At 38.3% G+C, this 6,510-nt stretch overlaps 1 pseudogene across 1 annotated transcript; it reads right to left on the bottom strand.

Annotated features, from left to right (window-relative positions):
- Window positions 1-600: 600 nt before the first annotated feature.
- LOC101014332 lies at window positions 601-2,162 on the bottom strand (annotated as a pseudogene). Its single transcript, XR_650704.3, has one exon. The product of XR_650704.3 is annotated as a 60S ribosomal protein L5 pseudogene (transcript).
- Between the last annotated feature and the right edge of the window lie 4,348 nt (window positions 2,163-6,510).

Here is a 6,510-nt window from a genome sequence, read left to right as displayed (position 1 = left end):
ACATTTTATTGATAAAGGATGGATTATCCCTTCCACCAGTCCTTGTAATACTCCCATCCTCCCAGCATGAAAACCTAATGGGAAGGAATGGAGCTTTGTACAAGATTAGAGAACCATTAACAAGATTGTGATTCCCCATCATTCAGTAGCCCCAAATCCCTACACACTCCTTTATTTAATATACCAGTAGGCCGTGAATTTCACTAACTGATTTATGCAGTGCTTTTTGTTTTTTAGCATACCAGTAGATCCCAACAGTCAATATTTGTTTGCCTTTATCTGGAATGGCTGTCAATATACCTGGACTGCTATGCCTCAAGGTTACACTGGAAGCCCAACTATATTTCAAAATATTAAGGGCTGAGATGACTGAGCTAAATTTTGAGGAAAATTCCACTCTACTTCAGTATGTGGATGATTTCTTGTTATGCTTTTCCATTCTACATGATTGTAAAAATCACACCCCGTAGTTGCTGGAACAATTAGCTAAAACAAGACATAAGTTATCTAAAGAAAAATTCCAATACTTCTTAACAGAAATAAAACATTTGGAACATTTAATTTCTTTCTTTCTTTTTTTTTTTTTTTTTTTTTTTTTTAGTTTCTGTCTGTAAGTTTATTGCCTATATCTGAAAAATCATCATAGAAAATTGTTTGGTTTAGCTCTCAGCAGCCCACTCCTGAGCTCTGAGGAAGCTTGCCTTCTTTTGAGCTACCCGATCCTTCTTCTGAGCAAGGGACATTTTGGGATGGTTCCACCTCTTCTTTTTAACTTCTTTCTTGGGCTTCTTTTCATAGACTGGATTCTCTCGTATAGCAGCATGAGCTTTCTTATACATCTCCTCCATGTCTGGAGTTACACTGTTCTTTATGTATTGAAAGAACTGTTTCTTGTAAGCATCTTCATCTTCTTCCATTAAGTAGCGCATGTAATCTGCAACATTCTGGCCCATGATGTGCTTCCGGTGTACTTCTGCATTAAATTCCTTGCTTTCAGAATCATAACCAGGGAATCGTTTGGTACTGTGAGGGATAGACAAGCCTCCATCCACAGCTCCCTTCAGGGCACGAAAAACTTTATTGCCAGTGGTAGTTCTGGCAAGGCCTACATCCAAATAGCAGGTAAAGGCACCTGGCTGACTATCAATGCTTTCCACATTGTATTCATCGCCAGTTACCTCCACTTGGCCTTCATAGATCTTGTCCATGCCAAACCTATTGAGAAGCCTGCGGGCCAGCAGCAGGCCAGTACAATATGCTGCAGCATAATTTGTCAGGCCAACTTTCACACCATATTTTGGCAGTTCGTGTGCATATGCCGTGCAGACTATCATATCTCCCTCTATACGGGCATAAGCAATCTGACAAATGATATCTCTGTTTGTTACACAAACTATCATCCTGTATTTGGGTGTGTTGTATTTATTTTTATCCTGTATCACCAAGCGTTTCTGAGCATAGTAATCAGTTTTACCCTCTCGTCGTCTTCTAAATTTCACTTGGTATCTCTTAAAGTAGGCCTTATTCTTAACAACTTTAACAAACCCCATCCTGCGGAACAGAGACCCGCGTCCGCCACTCGACAGAGACCTGCAGGCCCAGCGGTGCTAGGGGTGGGAATAGGGGGACATTTAATTTCTAAGGAGGAAATACATATAAATTCAGATCAAGTAACTGGAATTCTTGCATACCCAACTCCAAAGACCGAAAGACAGCTTAGGAGTGTTTTAGGCTTAGCTGGCTGCTGATACAGTTAGATACCCAATTTTTCTCCCATGGAACAGTCTTATATGCATTGATGAAAGATCAACCTGACCCCATATATTGGATATCCTAAGAACAAATAACTATTCAATAAATAAAGGAAAATCTTACAAGGGCCCCTGCTTTGAGCCATCCAAATTATCAGCTACCATTTTTCTTTTTTGTTTATGGAAGCCATGACATCATCCTGGGTGTTCCAGTCCCAAAACACAGGGGAAAATATAGAACTACTGGCTCTGATAGTCAGCAATAGACTCTATAGCTCATGGGCTGCCCCCTTGTTGGAGGGCCATTTCAGGCATTATCATGTTTCTCAAGGCTACTCAGGAAACTGTAATGGAGGCTCCCTTGACTATATATGTACTTCATTCTGCAGAAGCTTTTTTGAATTCACATCATACACAATATTTTTCTGTCAATTGATTGGCTTTATTACAATGCACTTTTATTCTCTGCTCCACACATTACTCCCTCTTGCTGTAATAGTCTTAATCTCACAGGTTACTTCTTGAAGCACCTGAGGAGGTTACCTCATGACTATATAAAACAGCATACACTCTATATGCTGTATAGTTCTATTACTAATAGAACAGCTTTTGATGCCCAGTCAGAATTTACAGGAGATACCACAACAAAATGCTGATGTTACCTGGTCCACAGATGCATCATATCTAAAGGATAAATTTGAAAAATACCAAACAGGCTATGTCATTGTGTCTCATGTAGACATCATAGAGAGCAATTTCTTGCCTAAAGTAAAGTCAGCACAGTTGGCTGGATTAATAGTACTCACCAGAGGTTGTCTAACTGGCCAACAGTCAAATAACTAATATTTATACTGACAGCCATTACACTTTTGGTGCAGCTCATGTCTTTGGAATGTTATGGAAACAGCGAGGTTATTTAACCTCCTTTGGACATCCTATTAAACATGGCTCTCAAGTTTCTGATCTTCTGGAAGCCATCCAGTTACCAAAAAAAAAAAAAATTGGCTATTGTTAAGAGTCCTGGACATTCCAAACACGACTCCCTGGAGTAAAGCAAATAATTTTGCTGATGCTGAGCAAAAAAAAAAAAAAAATTAGCTTAATGCTAATATCAAATGAAACTGTAGAGATGGCCATGTGTAAAGTGAAGGGGCTCAAGAAAAGACTCCAAAGCGGAAAAAGCAAATATGACTAACTAAGGGAGAATGCTTTTCCCCCAACTTGCAAAATATAATATAGACCCAGTGACAGAAAAGCAAATCCCTATTTTGCCTTTGGGATATCAATTTCCTATATTACAACATGTCCATGAACTCATTCACTGGGGACCTGAGAAAATATTTGCCTGGGGAAAACACTATTACTGGAAACCCTCACCCACAGTAGTTCATAAGGTTTATGCTAAATGTCCAATTTGTCCTATATGTAATCCAGAAAAGCCTCTTCTAGATCTCAAGGGCATTTAACTTTGCCCACTGGCCCTTTCAATATTTGACAAATGGATTTTATCCACTTACCTCCAGCTCAGGGTTATAAATATGTATTGGTTATGATTTATATGCTCTCTCATTATGTTGAAGAATTTCCTTGAGAAAAAGCCACAGTGTAAGCAGTAGGAAAATGTTTGTTGGAATGGATAATTTCCTTTTGAGGAATTCTTTCCAAATTACATAGAAATAGGGAACTCATTTTACTGAATAGATAATTCACTCAATTTGTATAATCTGGCCTATTCTCCAATATTTTTATTGTACATCCCATGCCCAGTCTTCTGATTGGTGGAATGAACATATCGAAAATAAAACCCAGCTAGAAAATTATCGAAACCTTTTCCTATTTCTTGGCTCAAGGCTCTTCTACTGGTTTTGCTTAATCTAAGAGCAGCTCCTTCTGGAATAATACATCAATTATTCCATGAGATAATTACAGGTTGACCTATGAAAGTGAATGCCAGTTTGTATGAACCAACTTTACTGAAAGAAGATATACTCCATTATTTAAAAAGCTTAACTAAACTTCTTTTCCAAAAAAACTAAATTGTAAAAAGAGCCTTAAATGCAATAGAGGCAGGACCTGGGACATTAAGACAAGTTGAGAATGTATTTAATGAAGAAAGACATTTACAAGAAAAGTTGATACTTACCAACCTAAGTAGAATAAAAAGCATACTCTTTCAGAAGAAAGTGAGGGTTGAGAAGCTGCATGGAAAGATAATGATGCTATTGCTAAATGGGTGAATCAAACTGCCCAGCAAACAAGGGACTATGCCAAAGCCCAACAATCAGAAAACACATGGGTTCAGACTCAACAAGGTTATTGACCATGCTAATCCAAATGGAAGCAGAAGTGGCCTCTAAAACATGGCCAGTCATTTTGGATGCAGAAGCACAAGGTATACATTTATGGAAAACATATGGGCCCTCTTCTTCCTGGAAAATTGCTACCAGGGTACACAGCCTGTACTCTTAGGGCTTCAGCAACCCACATAGGCAGTAACCAGAAATATAATGCAGTACAGCTAGCAGAAATAAGGATCATTTTTAATAATACGCATGTTCTCCCAAAGGGCAGTTGATGGAACCATACTAAATAATAATATTTGGAATCCAATTTCAGTTTTAGATTGCAAACAAATTCAGGAAGAGTGTGGTTCTGTCCCCAAAACATCTGGACTCCTGAGATCATGGAAACATGGTTCCTAATTTTTACCCCTATTCAAAATAATATATAGGAAATGCATATTTTTGTTTGGAAGTGAAGACAAATAAGACTATAAGTGTTTTAGATCTTACTTGAAAGCAGACAGTATTTGATTTAAATTATACTGCCATTTAGTGTACTACTGGATTCATAGGAAAGCTACCTTTAGGACAGAATAACCCATAGAATAATGAGGACACTGATAATCAAATATTTTTGGCAATTGGAACTCAACCCTCTTCAAGTTGTACTCCCAACAGAAAATGAATGGTAAGTTAAGTAATTAGATATTATACATCATCAGTTAATTACAGTTCTGGATAAATCCACTCAAATATATCATAAAGTACATATATAAGCAAAGGGAGAAGGATGATTATTCTATTAAGCACAAACTATCAAAAGGTATGTTCAGGGTTTTTTCTATAATATGTTATTTCTTTTCTTCATTGTCTTTAGCTAAATGAACCTCTCAGTTGTTCACTGTATTGTTTATTATTTTAATATTCCTGTTACAAATGTTATAAATGCTGCAGAAATTGCAAATATCATAGAAAGAATAGAATTCCAGCTAAAATTATGTTAGTTCATCAATTTGAACTAATAGCCATAGAATGTAAGTAAAGGCAGTCTTCTATGGCCCATTTTGTCCCACACACTCCCTCCTCTACTTCTGACCAAATGGGGAAGGGCTTCCCATTAACTTTTGTTTAGCCCTAAAGTCCCAAGGCTTACAAAAGACATCAAGCTGGATATTCTTCCACCTGAATCCTCAAGGTCCCTCACCAGTATGATTGACCATGTAATGGATCATTGCCCCTAAAGAATCTCTCCTAAGGAAATAATCCTAATTGCAATCCTGATCTTATTTCTCCCTATGCTAATGAGGATACATTAGCATAAAACAAGGGGCTTTGGCATTCCAGAAGGAAAAATAGGAGCCTCTGCATCTTCACTGGAAAACCAGATGATAGCACTTCATGTAGCGGTGAACAATAGCCTAAGGACGTTTTGGAATTCTGATTTGATCCCGCATGCCCTACCATTCTAAACGAATGAGACCTGTTCTCTTCAAATTTCTTATTATTTGGTCTTCCTACCCCACCCCAAGTTACAGCCACAGTGATTAGTTTGGTGTTTATTCTTCCAGATTATCTAATAAATATACTAATATGTATCTGTGCATACAATTTTTGTGGATGTGGAATATTACTACATACATATTCTTGCAACTTGATTATAACATTTTTAAGGTTTTTGGCTCCTACAAAGGGCCATTGCTTTCCCCCAGAGGGAGGGCTTAGCAAAGAACCCTGCACATAATAGGTCTTTACATGTTAGATGCAGTGTCTTTCTTTGCTGATGAGCATTTCCTCTTACACCAAAAGACAATATTTTAATAGGTTGGGTGTAGTGGCTTGTGCCTGTAATCCCAACACTTTGGGAGGCCCAGGAGGGAGGATCGCTTGAGGCCTTGAGTTAGAGACCAGCCTGGCCAACAATTTTACATATTTTTTTAATTAGCTGGGTGCGAATTTTTAGTAGTCTCAGCTACTTGGGAGGCTGAGACAGGAGAATTGCTTGAGCCTAGGAGTTAGAGGTTATAGTGAGCTAGGATCACACCACTCCACTCTAGCATGAGTGACAGTGAGATCATTTCTCAAAAAAGAGAGAAAGATAGTGGAAGAAAAAATAAAGGGAGGGAGGGAGGCAGGGAATATTTTAACAACATTTGCTGGTATTATTTTTACTAAAATCACACATTCTCTAACTTTTAGCCTAAGTTCTTGCAGCCTAAATTCTTTCTACTACTGAAAGGAAAGCAGGACTCAGTGGGACTCTGGGTGATAGTTGGGACTGAGCAGTGACTTGGTGTGGATTAAGGATGCCCAAACAGTGCCCCAAAAAATGAAGTTATAGGAATATTTGAACAGGGAGTGGCAATGGTCTATCTCTGCCAGCCAGAAGAGGCTCCGGTCCCCACAGTCAACTCAGATTAACAGCAGATTTCTCAGCAGAAACCTTACAAGCCAGTGGGATTGGGGTCTAATCTTTAGCC

Source organism: Papio anubis, chromosome 1, assembly GCF_008728515.1.
Source record: "Papio anubis isolate 15944 chromosome 1, Panubis1.0, whole genome shotgun sequence".
NCBI classification, from domain to species: domain Eukaryota; kingdom Metazoa; phylum Chordata; class Mammalia; order Primates; family Cercopithecidae; genus Papio; species Papio anubis.
Note: the sequence above shows the minus strand (reverse complement) of the source record. Positions and strands in the feature narration are given on the sequence as shown.